Source organism: Balaenoptera acutorostrata, chromosome 1 (assembly GCF_949987535.1).
Source record: "Balaenoptera acutorostrata chromosome 1, mBalAcu1.1, whole genome shotgun sequence".
In the NCBI taxonomy this organism is placed as follows: domain Eukaryota; kingdom Metazoa; phylum Chordata; class Mammalia; order Artiodactyla; family Balaenopteridae; genus Balaenoptera; species Balaenoptera acutorostrata.
Window position 1 is genome coordinate 81,922,143 of NC_080064.1, and position 17,624 is coordinate 81,939,766.

At 40.9% G+C, this 17,624-nt stretch overlaps 1 pseudogene; it reads left to right on the forward strand.

Annotated features, from left to right (window-relative positions):
• The first annotated feature begins 5,897 nt into the window (after positions 1-5,897).
• LOC102999495 (40S ribosomal protein SA-like) lies at positions 5,898-6,446 on the forward strand (annotated as a pseudogene).
• The last annotated feature ends 11,178 nt before the right edge of the window (positions 6,447-17,624 follow it).

Here is a 17,624-nt window from a genome sequence, read left to right on the forward strand (position 1 = left end):
TAAAGGCCATATATGACAAACACACAGCCATCATCGTTCTCAATGGTGAAAAACTGAAACCATTTCATCTAAGATCAGGAACAAGACAAGGTTGTCCACTCTCACCACTATTATTCAACATAGTTTTGGAAGTTTTAGCCACAGCAATCAGAAAAGAAAAAGGGAATAAAGGAAAAAATAAAAAATAAAAGGAATCCAAATCGGAGAAGAAGCAGTAAAGCTGTCACTGTTTGCAGATGACATGATACTATACATAGAGAATCCTAAAGATGCTACCAGAAAACTACTCGAGCTAATCAATGAATTTGGTAAAGCAGCAGGATACAAAGTTAATGCACAGAAATCTCTTGCATTCCTATACACTAATGAAAAATTCTGAAAGAGAAATTAAGGAAACACTCCCATTTACCATTGCAACAAAAAGAATAAAATACCTAGGAATAAACCTACCTAAGGAGACAAAAGACCTGTATGCAGAAAACTGTAAGACACTGATGAAAGAAATTGAAGATGACACTAATAGATGGAGAGCTATACAATGTTCTTGGATTGGAAGAATCAACATTGTGAAAATGACTGTACTACCCAAAGCAATCTACAGATTCAGTGCAATCCCTATCAAACTACCAATGGCATTTTTCACAGAACTAGAACAAAAAATTTCACAATTTGTACGGAAACACAAAAGACCCCGAACAGCCAAAGCAATCTTGAGAACGAAAAAAGGAGGGCACAGTGGTTAGGAATCCGCCTGCTAATGCAGGGGACATGGGTTCGAGCCCTGGTCCAGGAAGATCCCACATGCCGCGGAGCAACTAAGCCCGTGCACCACAACTACTGAGCCTGCGCTCTAGAGCCTGCGAGCCACAACTACTGAGCCCACATGCCCCAACTACTGAAGCCTGGACGCCTAGAGCCTGTGCTCCGCAACAAGAGAAGCCACCACAATGAGAAGCCCATGCACCGCAACTAGAGAAAGCCTGTGCACAGCAACGAAGACCCAACACAGCCCCCCAAAAAATTTTAATAAAAAAAAGAAAAAAGGAGCTGGAGGAATCAGGCTACTACACTACAAAGCTACAGTAATCAAGACAGTATGGTACTGGCACAAAAACAGAAATATACATCAATGGAACAAGATAGAAAGCCCAGAGATAAACCCACGCATGTATGGCCACCTTATTTTTGATAAAGCAGGCAAGAATATACAATGGAGAAAAGACAGCCTCTTCAATAAGTGGTGCTGGGAAAACTGGACAGCTACATGTAAAAGAATGAAATTAGAACACTCCCTAACACCATACACAAAAATAAACTCAAAATGGATTAAAGACCTAAATGTAAGGCCAGACACTATAAAACTCTTAGAGGAAAACATAGGCACAACACTCTATGACATAAATCACAGCAAGATCCTTTTTGACCCACCTCCTACAGAAATGGAAATAAAAACAAAAATAAATGGGACCTAATGAAACTTAAAAGCTTTTGCACAGCAAAGGAAACCATAAACAAGACGAAAAGACAACCCTCAGAATGGGAGAAAATATTTGCAAATGAAGCAACTGACAAAGGACTAATCTCCAAAATTTACAAGCAACTGGTGCAGCTCAATATCAAAAAAAAACCCAATCCAAAAATGGGCAGAAGACCTAAATAGACATTTCTGCAAAGAAGATATACAGATTGCCAACAAACACATGAAAGGATGCTCAACATCCCTAATCATTAGAGAAATGCAAATCAAAACTACAATGAGGTATCACCTCATAATGGTCATCATCAAAAAAAATCTACAAACAGTAAGTGCTGGAGAGGGTGTGGAGAAAAGGGAGACCTCTTGCCCTGTTGGTGGGAATGTAAATTGATGCAGCCACTATGGAGAACAGTATGGAAGTTCCTTAAAAAGCTAAAAATAGAACTACCATACAATGCAGCAATCCCACTACTGGGCATACACCCTGAGAAAAACATAATTCAAAAAGAGTCATGAGGGCTTCCCTGGTGGCGCAGTGGTTGAGAGTCTGCCTGCTAATGCAGGGGACACGGGTTCGAGCCCTGGTCTGGGAAGATCCCACATGCCGCGGAGCGGCTGGGCCCGTGGGCCACGGCTGCTGAGCCTGCGCGTCTGGAGCCTGTGCCCCGCAGCGGGAGGGGCTGCGATGGTGAGAGGCCCGCGCACCGCGATGAAGAGTGGTCCCCGCACCGCGACGAAGAGTGGCCCCCACTTGCCGCAACTGGAGAAAGCCCTCGCACGAACCGAAGACCCAACACAGCCAAAAATAAATAAATAAATAAATAAAGTAGCTATAAAATTAAATATATATATATATATATATATATATATATATATATATATATATATATATATATACCAAATGCTTAAAATCCCTGAACCTCAAAAAAAAAAAAAAAAAAAAAAAGAGTCATGTACCACAGTGTTCACTGCAGCTCTATTTACAGTAGCCAGGACATGGAAGCAACCTAAGTGTCCATCGACAGATGAATGGATAAAGAAGATGTGGCACATATATACAATGGAATATTACTCAGCCATAAATAGAAATGAAATTGAGTTATCTGTAGTGAGGTGGACGGACCTGGAGTCTGTCATACAGAGTGAAGTAAGTCAGAGAAAAACAAATACCATATGCTAACACATATATATGGAATCTAAAAAAAAAAAAAAAAAGGTTCTGAAGAACCTAGGGGCAGCACAGGAATAAAGACGCAGACGTAGAGAATGGACTTGAGGACACAGGGAGTGGGAAGGGTAAACTGGGACGAAGTGAAAGAGTGGCATGGACATATGTACACTACCAAATGTAAAATAGATAGCTAGTGGGAAGCAGCCGTATGGCACAGGGAGATCAGGTTGGTGCTTTGTGTCCACGTAGAGGGGTGGATAGGGAGGGTGGGAGGGAGACGCAAGAGGGAGGAGATATGGGGATATATGTATATGTATAGCTGATTCACTTTGTTATAAAGCAGAGACCAATACACCACTGTAAAGCAATTATACTCCAGTAAAGATGTTAAAAAAAACCAAAACACAGTATGGTACTGGCACAAAAACAGACACATAGATCAATGGAACAGCACAGAGATCCCAGGAATAAACCTACATACCTATGGTCAATTAATCTACAACAAAGGCGGCAAGAACATACAATGGAGAAAAGACAATGTCTTCAATATGTGGTGCTGGGAAAACTGGACAGCTACATGTAAAAGAATGAAATTAGAACATTTTCTCACACCATATACAAAAATAAGCTCAACGTGGATTAAAGTCCTAAATGTAAGACCCGAAACCATAAAGCTCCTAGAAGAAATCATAGGCAGACACTCTGACATAAATCATAGCAATTTTTTTTTGGATGTGTCTCATAAGGCAAAGGGAACAAAAGCAAAAATAAACTAATGGGACCTAATTAAACTTAAAAGCTTTGGCACAGCAAAGGAAACCATCTAACAAAATGAAAAGACAACCTACTGAATGGGAGAAAATATTTGCAAATCATATGTCAGATATGGGGTTAATATCCAAAATATATAAAGTCATCATACAACTCAATAGCAAAAAAAAAAAGAAAAAATTATTTTAAAATGGGCAGAGGATCTGAAGAGACATTTTTACAGAGACATATAGATGGCCAACAGGCACATGAAAGGATATTCAACGTCATTAATAATCAGAGAAATGCAAACCAAAACCACAATAAGGTATCACCTCACACCTGTCAGAATGGCTATCATCAAAAAGTCTACAAATAACAAATGTTGGTGAGGATGTTGAGAAAAGGGAACCCTTGTACATTGTTGGTGGGAATGTAAATTGATGCAGCCGCTATGGAAAACAGTATGGAGGTTTCCCAAAAAACTGAAAATAGAAATGCCATATGATCCTGTAATTCCACTCCTGAGTATATATCCGAGGAGAATGAAAACACTAATTTGAAAAGATACACGCACCCCAATGTTCATAGGAGCATTATTTACAATAGCCAAGCAACCTAAATGTTCATCAACAGACGAATGCATAAAAAAGATATGGTGTGTATATATACAATGGAATATTACTCATCCATAAAATAGAATGAAATTCTTCAACTTGCAACAAAGTGAATGGACCTATAGAGCATTACGCTTAGTGAAATAAGTCAGAGAAATACAAATACTGTATGTTATCACTTACATGTGGAATCTAAAAAATAAAACAAATGTATATAACAAAAGAGAAACAGACCCACAGATATAGAGAACAAACTAGTTCTGGTTACCAGTGGGGAGAGGGAAGGCAGGAGGGGCAAGGTAAGGGCAGGGGATTAACTGGTACAAACTACTACTATGTATAAAATAGGACTTCCCTGGTGGCGCAGTGGGCTTCCCTGGTGGCGCAGTGGTTGAGAGTCTGCCTGCTAGTGCGGGGGACACGGGTTCGGGCCCTGGTCTGGGGGGATCCCACATGCTGCGGAGCAACTGGGCCCGTGAGCCACAACTACTGAGCCTGCGCGTCTGGAGCCTGTGTTCCGCTACGGGGGAGGCCGCGATAGTGAGAGGCCTGGGCACCGCGATGAAGAGTGGCCCCCGCTCTCCGCAACTAGAGAAAGCCCTCACACAGAAACGAAGACCCAACACAGGCAAAAATAAATAAATAAATTTAAAAATAAATAAATAAATAATAAATAAATAAATAAATAAGCTACAAGGACATATTGTACAGCACAGGGAAATATAGCCATTATTTTATAATAACTTTAAATGGAGTATAATTAATCTATAAAAATATTGAATCACTATGTTGTACACCTGAAACCAATATTGTAAATAAACTACAATTAAAAATAAAGTGAATTAACATTTCACATTACTAAATAATTTAATTTGCTCTCTATATTATTTATGAGAACTTACTCTATACTCTGCAAAATAATCAATTATGACTCCACTGGAATACTATGGTTTATGAACACATTTTCCTATTCATTTAAACATAACAACACTATTTTTATAAGTGTGTTAACTCAAATAAACCTCAAATTGCAAAACAAACATTTATACCTCAATTTTTTAAATTAATAAATTTTTTAAAAATCATAGATGACAGGGCCCCTCCCTCTGATCTATTAGTGACAACTCTCCAGGATAAAGAGGGGAAGAAGCTGCAGTATCCCACTGCTCCCCTCCCTGTGCCCAGAAACACCTCTTTAGTTATCTCCCACACCCTGCAGGTCTAGGACCTCAGGTGAAGGGCCAGTAGCTCACTAGAAACATTAGGAAGCCAAATGGACTGATGCCCAAGTGGACCACTACTGCTTCTGCCACAAGGTCACTGTGGGGCCAGCAGCTTTTCTGGGTGCTGCATCTGCCTCCCTCACACTCCTGCCAGGTTTATGTTAACTTGGGAGGACTTGAGCGGACTTCAGTTTAGCTCAGAGAACTGTGCTAGATCTTGATTTCTAAATGTCGTTAAAGGAACTAAATGTCATAAAAGGAACCAGAGATCCTTGGGAAAATAGCTAGTTCTAGGGCTGGGGCAGAGAAAATACAAGTGTGGAGCACCTTATAGTACCGTAAGGTTAAGCAAGTGCTCAAAAACCAAGATGAACTATGTCAAAGGGACAGAGGAACCAACCTGAAAGCACCCACTGGCCAATGCCGTGACAATTTCAGCAATAAAATAAATAACAATATAGTACGGAATTATGACCCAAAGTATAAAATAAATATACATACTGATATAAGTGATTGAAAAATAAATGAGGTAGAAGAGACACATCTTCCTTACAGAAGCACTCCAAGTGATATATGTAGAGCCCTTCTGCACTACCCAAAGAGGGATCCATATGGCATTGTCCTCCATTCCCGTAACAACTTAAAGGGGAATTTTCATGATGTCCACAGTTCTTGATGTCCTGCAAATGAAAGAGGAGAATGTCCTCAAATTCCTTGCAGCAGGAACCCACTTAGGTGGGACCAACCTTGAGTTCCAAGTGGAACATTTCTTCTACAAAAGGAAAAATGATGGCATCTACATCATAAATCTAAAGAGGATTCAGGAGAAGCTTCCACTGGCAGTTCATGCCATTGTTGCCATGAAAAACCTGGTTGATGTCAGTGTCATCCTCCAGGGATACTGGCCAGCAGCCTCTGCTGAAGTTTGCTGCTGCCACTGGAACGACTCCTGTTGCTTGGTGCTTCACTCCTGGAACCTTCCCTAATCAGATCCAGACAGCCTTCCAGAAGCCTCATTCTTCTGGTGGATATCACCCCAGGGCTGACAACCAGCCTCTATGTTAACCTGTCTACCATCACTCTGTGTAACTCAGAGTCTCCCTTTTTGCTATGTGGACACTGTCATCCCCTGCAGTGACAAGGAAGCTCACTCAGTGGGTCTGATGTGGTGGAGGCTGGTCCAGGAAGTTCTGTGCAGGCTTCTGTGAACACCCATGAGCGGTCATGTGTGATTCTACTTATACAGAGATCCTGAAAGGACTGAAAAGGAAGAGCAGGGCGTGCTAAAAAGGCTGTGACCGTGGAGGCTTTCCAAGCGAATGAACTGCTTCAGCTTCTGACTTTACTGCTGCTCAACCTGAGGTTACAGGCTGGCCTGAAGGCAAGCATGTGCCCTCTGTGCCTATCTGCAGAACACTGGAGTGCTCAGCCTGCTACTGAAGGCTGGCCTGCAGCTCCCACTGCTCAGGACACTGAATGGGTGGGAACAACCACTGGGTGGTCTTAAGCTGTTCTTCCACAGGCTGTTAAACAGAAAACAGAGATAAGGTTGCCAGAAAATAATGTTTTGAAATAAATACATGAATAAAACTATATGTAGATACTATCCCTTCCAGGAGGTAGAGTTAGAGGTTCTTCCACCCTTTGAGAGGAGATTAAACTTAGTGACTTGTTCCCAGTGAACAGAATAGGGAAAGGAAAAACACATTCCCCAAGTGATGAAGGTTCACATCCCCAGTGATGTCATGTGCGTAACGTGTGTCGCCTGATACGTATGATGAAAAGGGCACTTCGCCTCTGTGGTATATTTCCCCCAAACCCATAACCTCAGTCTAACCATGAGAAAACAGACAAATCAAGTTTGGGGGACATTTCTGCAGGAAACTTTGCCAGTATCCCTCAAGACTGTCATGAAAAACAAGGGAAGACTGAAAAATTGTCACAGACTAGGGGAGACATGTAAACCAAATGCAGTGTGGTATCCTGGTCTGGACCAGAACAGAAAGAGGACATTAATGGAAAAACTGGTGAAATCCAAATAAAGTCTGAAGTTTAATTAACAGTAATAAACCAATGCAGTTTCTTAGTTTTAACAAATGTATCATGGAAATGCAAAATGTAAACGATGGGGGGAAATTGGGTGAGGGATATACAGGAACTCTGTACTACCTTTGCCACTTTCTGTAAATCTAAAATTATTTCAAAATAAAAAGTTTATTTTTTAAAAAGTATACTAACTGGGCTTCCCTGGTGGCACAGTGGTTAAGAATCCGCCTGCTAATGCAGGGGACAAGGGTTCAAGCCCTGGACTGGGAAGATCCCCCATGCCGAGGAGCAACTAAGCCCATGCACCACAACTACTGAGCCTGCGCTCTAGAGCCCACAAGCCACAACTACTGAGCCCACGAGCCACAACTACTGAAGCCCACGCGCCTAGAGCCCGTGCTCTGCAACAAGAGAAGCCACCGCAATGAGAAGCCCACGTACCCCAACAAAGAGTAACGCCCATTCACCACAACCTAGAGAAAGCCCGCACGCAGCAACGAAGACCCAACGCAGCCAAAAATAAATAAATAAAATAAATTTAAAATATATATATATATAAACTACTAACTGGACATGAGAAGGGATGCAAAGATGAGACAGTCATTGCCCTCAGAATCTTCAGCCTGCCTATGGGAGAGGCAAGACTACAGTAAATGACCTGAAATGGAACATCCATCCTGGTTTGCCTGAAACGGTCCCTAGTATATAACTGTAAGCTCAGCATCATTATTAATTACAAGTACCCCCTCTTACTTCCAAAAGTATTCTGATTTAGACATTAAATTATATGCTCATACCACCTAAAAAGCACAGGGTATGCTGTGGTGGTCAGAGATAGGAGGGGACATTTGTGAAGGCATGGAAGGATGGATGGGGAGCTATGAAGTGGAGATAGAAGTCAGAGAGATAGGAAGGGGGAGGAATGGCCCAGGCAGGGGCGGCTTCAAGAAGAAAGTCCCAGAGGCAGCTAAGCCCCAGGGTGTGTTCTTTTCAATACACAGATATCTGAATTTGGAGAAAACTCTGATTAAGAAGAGGGGGTCAACTGGGGTTTGGAGCAGGCTAAATGGACTAGAACTTTATTGGGGCAGTAATGTATTTTCAAGCACATAGGAGGGAAAGTGACCAAACCACCCTACAAATGAAAAACCTACAAAATTAATTTTCTTGAGAAAGATCCTTTTTTTTCCCTTTATATATCCATTCTTTCCCTAACTTTTCTTATAATCTCTCTAGGCCCTTGATACACACTGAGCTCCAGCTCACCTAAGCTAACTCTCAAAGGTATCGTGAGATCCCTCTAAACACTGATATTGCCATTTACTAAGCTCTCAACCTATACAAGATTAAGCAGCTGCTTCCCTAGGCCTCTGGTGTCTGACCCAATCTGTGGTTCAGTCATGTGCTCTGCTACCTCAGAGCCTACACTGTCTTCTCTCCAGGACACCACTCCCTGACCACGTGGCATTCTTCATTATTGAAGTAAAGTGTTGCCTTCAATAAAGCATAACCCCCAGGTTTTCATATGAACTCCAAATTTCAAAGAATGGGAAGAAATATTTTACAAAAACCCTGTTGCTCTTTCAGGGAAGAAGATTTGAATTCTCAATAGCTTTTACTCTGGAAGGTAAACAGTATGATTCAGTTTCACTTTCTATTTAAATACTTCAGGAACTAACTCATATGCTGTTATATGCAGAGAATGGTGACCTTTTTTTAAATCTTGCCCTTTGAATAATTCCATTCCCTTCAGATTCTCAAACACTTAAAATCCCCACCAGGCTTAGTATATTTAGTGGAGTCTCTTTAAGGTATTATTTAGCATCTTCTGCTTATGGTCATGTCCAAAAGCCAGGTAATCTTCCTACTCATTAGGGAACAGGGTCAATTCTTTAAAGATTTACCTAGACTCAAGGAAGGTGATACCATTGTGAAGTTTGAAAATGTTTAAAAGCTTTACATTATAAGCCCTGGTAGAAAAAGAAGAGGAAGGATATCTGGAAGGCCACCTCTGCTGGGCTGAGGGTGGGGTAGGGAGCAGGGGTGACTTTCATCTGAAATGTGCCTAGAAAAGCCTGAGTGAGGTTGGGACTGGCTCCCGGGGCCTCTGATGTCCAGGTTCTCTCACTGCAGCACAACCTGGAGCTAAGAGATATGGGGCAATGACTGTATAGGGACGCCCAGTGTGATTGCTGAGGAAATACCCTGATGAAATTTGTTCTTCTGCAATAAAGCTCGTTTTCTTTGGGAATTCGTGTGTCCTTTTCCAAATTAAACTAGCAAAATAGGAACTTTTGTAACATCTCAGCCATCTAGCTCTCTTCTCTCTAAATTTTCAAGCTTTGTGTCTCCTACCTTCAGCAAAAATACTTGTGTTTTGGAAAACTGATTACCAGTGAAGGAACCAGGAGGAGGAACTGGATCACAGTACCTTTAGCTGGAAGCAGTGGCACCAAGCCCTTCCCTCTAAATGAGCTGGCCTCGCCTCTGGGGGGCCTATGGAGAAAAGCCCGCTCCAAGGTGCTAGTTTTCAGTTTGCTTCTCAGCACCCGTGCAGTCATAACTAAAGCGAAGGAGAATATTGCATGACTTCAGAAGAAAGCCAGCCACCTTGCAACATCTTCAGGAAATTCTGCACTCCCCTAGGGCTTGCAAAACTCCCTGTGTCTTGCAGACCAAAGGCAAGATCTCAGTCACCTAGCTCTAGTTTGCATAATTAAAGAAAGTGGAAGCTGGTTTTTTTCTGGGTGACCCTTGACCCAACCAAGCTCACAGGGCCTATCACAGAAATAAGATAGCATAAAATGAAGTGTTGTAGTAATGAAAGCTGTTATCATTTAGATGAGCAGGAAAAGCCAGGTCCCTGGATGACCATCTGAGCCCTGACTTACTAGGGTCATACAGCCAAGACAGTGTCCACTTAAGGTACTATAATGTTATTCTTTTGAGTTGGCATACGTACAACAATATAATTTCATGTCATAATTTGTAAGACATTTCAGAGAAACCATGTACTAATATCTTCTATAATGTCTTTTATCGGGACTTCCCTGGTGGCACAGTGGTTAAGAATCCGCCTGCCAACGCAGGGGACACGGGTTCGAGCCCTGGTCCAGGAAGATCCCACACACCGCAGAGCAACTAGGCCCGTGCGCCACAACTACTGAGCCTGCGCTCTGGAGCCCACGAGCCACAACTACTGAGCCCATGTGCCACAACTACTGAAGCCCACACTTAGAGCCCGTGCTCTGCAACAAGAGAAGCCACTGCCATGAGAAGCCCACAACAAAGAGTAGCTCCCGCTCTCTGCAACTAGAGAAAGCCCACACGCAGCAATGAAGACCCAATGCAGCCAAAAATAAATAAATAAATAAATAAATTTATAAAATGCTATTGTTCATTGGCGGCAAGGATGTGGGAAACCACTGTACTCATATGTTTGTGGTAAATAGCCCCTTGTGAAATATTAACATTTATCCATAGTCATTACCATTTGTGTCCATGCCTGGAAATTTATCATAAGTCACTAATTCAATAAAGGAAAAATCTGTATGCTTGAGGCTGTCTATTGAATGAAAAAAATCTAACGTCCAAAAATAAAATTATAAAAAAAAAACCCTTTTATCTCCATTTTTTATATGGAAGCATAGCCAGTGATCTGTTAACTCCCTCCCTCCCACATCACTACCTCTTTCTTGTCTTTCTCCCATTGTCCTATTAATGTATTATCCATCTTTGGGGAAAAAAATTAAAACAATTTTAAAACCACATTCAGTATGGCCACATGATGGGGGAGAGAGTCCACCTTCAAGTCAAGCAGCTCTACCTCTTTTCCATATTGGGCATCCAGACAGATTTCCTTTGTACAAAGAGTCTTGCAACTAGGGGAAAGAGTTTGAAAATCACGGGGCTGGTGTAAATCCCTTACTGTAAAAAAGCACAAACTAAGACCCAGCGCAGTTACCTGACACGAGTTCAAGCGACTTTTAGCAGAGTGATTGCTAGAAATCAGGTCTCAAACTCCTAGTCTATGGCAACAAAAAAGCCCAATGAGCTTTGAAGAGAGAGAGGAACTCAAAACAGGACTCTTTCGATCAAAACCCACCTGGTATCAGGGCAGCCACCCTGTCTGGGTGAGCTAAACTGAGATTCCTCCACCTCCGCCCCCACTTCCGTTACAGAACAAGGGTCATTGCCACAGGAGAGCTGAACTTGTGGACTGGGTTTGGGTTTGAGTCACAACAATTTGGTTTTAAGGCTCAGAAATTTTTGTTTGAAGCCTCCAAGCTTGATTAGAGGTTAAAAGATCATGGGACCACCGAGCAGCCCTTGGCTTTCTAGAGTTTGGGAAAACAACTCAGTTGCATTAGAAGTTTCTCAGGTGGGACTTCCCTGGTGGCGCAGTGGTTAAGAATCCACCTGCCAGTGCAGGGGCCAGGGGATCGATCCCTGGTCCGGGATGCCTCAGAGCAACTAAGCCCGTGCACCACAACTACTGAAGCCCGCGCGCCTAGAGCCCGCGTGCCACAACTACTGAAGCCTGTGCGCCTAGAGCTTGTGCTCCACAAGAGAAGCCACCACAATGAGAAGCCCGCGCACCGCAATGAAGAGTAGCCCCTGCTCGCCGCAACTAGAGAAAGCCCGCGCACAGCAATGAAGACCCAACACAGCCAGAAATAAATAAATAAATAAATAAATTTAAAATATGTACAGCTTTAAAAAAAAAAGAAGTTTCTCAGGGTAAGGCCTCTAGGACAGAGAAGGAATATTCACTAAGTGGGAGAGGAAGCTAGTACTTAAGACCTTTCTAACCCATTTCTGTGAGGTTCAACTCAATAAAACCAGCAAACACACCCACAACTTTGTTTTCTCTGTGATTAAAGCCTTGAGTTTTTTTGTGGTAAGTGACACACCAAGAAAGCCAGCTTGCTCATGTTGGTGACAGAAGCAAGGATATCTACACAAGTAGGGTTCTGGGCCATTTGGGGGGAGTGGGAGAAATAAGTTAGCATTAATATGAGGATCTGTGAACGTTTCTGGGTTAATTTTTTAGGAATATATGGAATTCACTGGCTGGGTAAATGCAGTCACACCCAGTCTTCAGCTTGTTCAGCTCCAGGCCCTGGGATGGGGGTGGGCAGGCCTGACAAAGCAGCGTGGAGCTTTTAGAGTCTCCCCTGAAGCTGTTTCCTCACTCCCCACCCCCCTCAGCCTGCATTCCTGGGGAGCATCTTAACATCTGCCCAGGGCTTTAGAACCCTGCACACTCATTCATTCATTCAACAAATATTTGTTCAGCACTTACCATGGGCCAGGCCTTCCCATCAGGAACTACTCACTGAGTGTCTTCCATGATGCCCTGTGCAATATCTCCACTAGGCATGTAGGACTACACCCTGCTCACTCCCTCACTCCCCATAGGAGCTTATGATCTAGCTTGGGCTGTGAAACATTCAGTAAACCATGAGCACAGGAGGCAAATGGGAAAAGGCTGGGATCTGTGGCCAGACTGGACCAACTGAAATCCTGACATTAAGGCAATTGGCAATAATTAGCTGGTTGGTCTTGGGCAGGTGTTTAACTTCCCTGAGCCTCAACTTATTTAAAAATGGAGACTAGGGACTTCCCTGGTGGTCCAGTGGGCAAGACTCCGTGCTCCCAATGCAGGGGGCCCGGGTTCTAATCCCTGGTCAGGGAACTAAATCCCACGTGCCGCAACTAAGACCTGGCATGGCCTAAATAAATAAATAAATTTTTAATGGAGAATAATAAAATATATTCCTTACAGGGTTATTGATTTAATGGGACATAAAGACATAGAGACCACCAATATTAGGTAAATACATAAAGGCCACCAATATTAGGTAAAACCTTTTAAGATTCAGCAAAATTGTTTTTATTTTCATTTTAATACTTTTCAAAGTAATGCCTATACATAATTATAACAGTAACTCACAGCACTTACTTTGTACTGGACACTAGTCCAAGTATTTTACATAGATTAAATTAGTTCACTCTAAAAACAGCTTTCTGAGGAAAGCACATTATTACACTAATCTGCAACAAAATATGTAACCGAGCAACAGAGAGGTTAAGTGACTTGCCAAGGTCACACAGCTAGTAAGTGGCAGTACCAGGCTTCAAATCATGTTCATATGCACATAGTTCAACAACTCAAAAAACTCTACAAGACTTATGAAAAACAGCCACCCTCTTCATTCCCTTCCCTGCCCTTCCCACTCTATATATTCAACTAATATGCTTATAGAAGATAAGGACTTAAGTCTCTTTTACCACTACTGGAAACCACCACATACCTGTGACACTCCACATTTTCCCTCTTCCATCCTTTCAATATCATTTCTAATTAGATTAATATTCAATGTTTACATTATTATCATCTGTAATGCGATTACAGGCAAGCCCTGCAGTATGCTATCTTTCTCTTTCCTCCTTATACAACTAGTAACAAGAATTAATACTGGTCTTATTACTTTTCTTAGTTTCTATGCATCTTCCACTCATCTATCACCAAACTCTCCATCCTGTTCATCTCCACTCCTTCTACTTAAACACATCAAAAGTTTATCAATCCCTTGAACTCACCTTTCCCAGAGACTTTCTGCTCCAATCTAGACTGGATGACTCTAGTTCTGCTGCACAGCCATATCTTAGGAGCTCCTTTCATCATCTCTGTAATTACATTTGCTTCTTTCTTGGGCTAGTTCACCTGGGTTCTTTAAATTTTGATGAAGTTAAATTTCAATTTTCTTTTCATTTGTGGTTTTTGTGTCCTATTGAAGAAATCCTTGCCTACTCCAAAGTCGTGAAATTTTTCTAAGTTTTCTTCTAGAAGCTTTATAATTTTAGCTTTTCTGTTTAGGTCTGGGATCCATTTCAGTTACTTTCTGTGCATGGCATGAGGTAAGGGATAAGGTTCTTTATTTCCATATAGCTATCCAGTTGATCCAGCATCATTTCTTGAAAAGATTTTCCTTTTCCCCATTGAAATACCTGAGACACTTTGTCAAAAATCAATTGACTATATGTGTTTGGGTCTATATCTGGACTCTCTATTATCTTCTATTGACCCATATATCTATCCTTATGCCAATACCTAGAATGTCTTGATAACTAACTGTAACTTTATAGTAAGTCTTCAAATTAAGTAGTGTAAGACTTCCTTCTAACTTTGCTCTTTTCAAAATTGTTTTGGCCATTCTAGGTCTTCTGCATTACCCTATAAATTTTAGAATCAGCTTGATTGTGACTGCGTTGAATCTACAGGTCAGTTTGGAGAAACTGATATCTTAACAATATTAAGTCTTCCAATTCATGAACATGGCATACCTCTCCATTTATTTAGGTCTCCTTTCATTTATCTTAGCAATGTTTTGTACTTTTTAGTGTACAAGTCTCACATAAGTCTTGTAAAATATGTCCCCGAGTACTTCACGTGTGTTTTTTTAAAAATAAACTTTATTTTTTAGAGCAGTTTTAGGTTCATGGCAAAATCCAAGTACAGAGAGTTCCCATATGCCCCCCACCCCCACATACACACAACTGCCCCCACCACAGGTGTTTTTTATGCTATTATAGTAAGTAGTATTTTTTAAATTGCATTTCCAATTGTTCATTGCTGGTATAGAGAAAAAGAATTTTTATATATTGACCTTGTATCCTGTGAACTTGCCAACCTACTTATTAGTTCTAGTAGCTTTTCTGTAGAATTTTAGGATTTTCCACATACCCAATCATGTCACCTGCAAATAAATATTATTTTACTTCTTCTTTGCCAATCTGTATGTCTTGCCTTATTGCCCTGGCTAGGACCTTCACAACAATATTAAAAATAAGTGGTGAAAAAAAAAGTGGCGTAAGCAGACATCCTTAGATCTTAGAGGGAAAATAGTCTTTCACCATTAAGAATAAGATGTAGGTTTTCGGATGGGAGGGATTGGGGAGTTGGGATTGATACATATACACTACTGATACTGTGCATAAGATAGACAACTGAGGGAAACATACTGTATAGCACAGGGGACTCTACTTAATGCACTGTGGTGTCCTAAATGGGAGGGAGATCCAAAAGGGAGGGGATATGTGTATGTATATGGCTGATTCATTTTGCTGTGCAGTAGAAGCTAATACAACATTGTGAAGCAACTATCCTCCAATAAAAATTAACTAAAAAATAAATTTAAAAAAAATTTTTAAACTAAAAAAAAAAAAAAAGATGTAGGTTTTCATGGAAGACCTTTATCAAGTTGAAGAAGTTCCCTGGTACTCATAGTTTACTGGAAGGTTTTCATAAATGGGTGTTGAATTTTGCCAAAGGCTTTCAATGCATATCTATAAAGATATATTTTCTTCACTTCTAATGTTGTAAACTACACTTATTGATTTTTTTAAGTTTTTTAAAATTTATTTATTTTATTTATTTTTGGATCTGTTGGGTCTTTGTTGCTGCGCATGGGCTTCCTCTAGTTGCGGCGAGTGGGGGCTACTCTTTGTTGTGGTGTGCGGGCTTCTTATTGCGGTGGCTTCTCTTGTTGCGGAGCGCAGGCTCTAGGTGCGTGGGCTTCAGTAGTTGCAGCATGCAGGCTCAGTAGTTGTGGCTCACGGGCTCTAGAGCCAGGCTCAGTAGTTGTGGCGCACGGGCTTAGTTGCTCTGCGGCATGTGGGATCTTCCCGGAGCAGGGATCGAACCCATGTCCCCTGCATTGGCAGGTGGATTCTTAACCACTGCGCCACCAGGGAAGCCCCCAATTATTGATATTTAAATGTTAAATTAACCTTGCATTCCTGGGATAAGCCCTACTGAATCGTGACATATTTACCTGTTAGTATATTGCTGCATTCATTTTGCTAATAGTTGAAGGATTTTTCCTTGTTCCTGATGGATATTGGTTTATAATATTTTTCTTGTAATGTCTTTGTCTGGTTTAATATCAGCCTCATAAAATGAACTGGAAAGTATACTATCCAATTCTATTTTCTAAACGTTCTTCAGTGCTAAAGGATTGGTATTATCTCTTCCTTAAATGTTTGACATAATTCACCAATACTACCATCTGGGCCTAGGAATTTTCTTTGTGAAAACATTTCTTTTTTTTTTTTTTTTGTGAAAACATTTCTTAATATGACTTTAATCACTTTTGTTGACATATGGATATTCAGAAATGTTTCTTCTTGAGTCACTGTTGGAAAATTGTGTCTTGCAAGGAATTTTTCCATTTCATCTAAGTTTTCAAATGTATTTGCAGTTATTCATAATATCTTTTTATTATCCCCTTAATTAATGTAGGATTTTAGTAGTGTTTTCTCTTTTCCCAGATACTGATAATTTATGTCTTGTTTTTCTTGATCATTTTATTTCGATGTTGTCAACTTTACTGATTTAAAAAACCTAAATCTTTTATTTCATTAATTTTCTCTATTTTTCTTTTTTTTTTTTTTTTAATTTTTGGCTGCCTTAGGTCTTCATTGCTGCATGCGGGCTTTCTCTAGTTGCAGCAAGCGTTGCGGTGCACGGGCTTCTCATTGCAGTGGCTTCTCTTGTTGCAGAGCACAGGCTCCAGGAGCGTGGGCTTCAGTAGTTGCAGCACATGGGCTCAGTAGTTGTGGCTCACGGGCTCCAGAGCGCAGGCTCAGTTGTTGTGGCACATGGGCTTAGTTGCTCCACACCATGTGGGATCTTCCTGGACCAGGGTTTGAACCCGTGTCCCCTGCATTGGCAGGCGGATTCTTAACCACTGCGCCATGAGGGAAGCCCTCTATTTTTCTGTTTTCTGATCTTTATTATTTCCTTCCTTCTACTTCCTTTGGACTCAAATTGCTCCTCTTCTCCTAGCTTCTTAAGGTAAAAGCCTAAATCACTGATTGGAGAACTTTCTTCTTTTCTAAGCTATTAATTATCTTCTGAGCACTGCCTTAGCTGTATCCCATGAATTCTGAAAAGTTTCTTCACCTTTATTCAAAATATTTTAAAGTTTCCTTTATGATTTCTAATTTGACCATTACATTATTTAGAGGTGCATTGTTTTTACCAAATATCTTTGTTATTGATTTTTAATTTAATTCCATTCTTATTAGAAAACATACTCTGTATGATTTTAATTGTTTTACATTTATTGAGACTTGTTCTATGACTCATAATATGGCCTAATGCTACTGTTGGCTAGAGTGTTCTATAAATGTCAATTAGGTCATGTTGGTTGATAGTATTATTAATATCTTCCATATCCCTACTGATATTGTCAGTTTGTCCTGTTAGTTACTGAAAAAGGAATATTGAAATCTCTAACAATAATAGTGGGTTTGTTAATTTCTTTATTAGT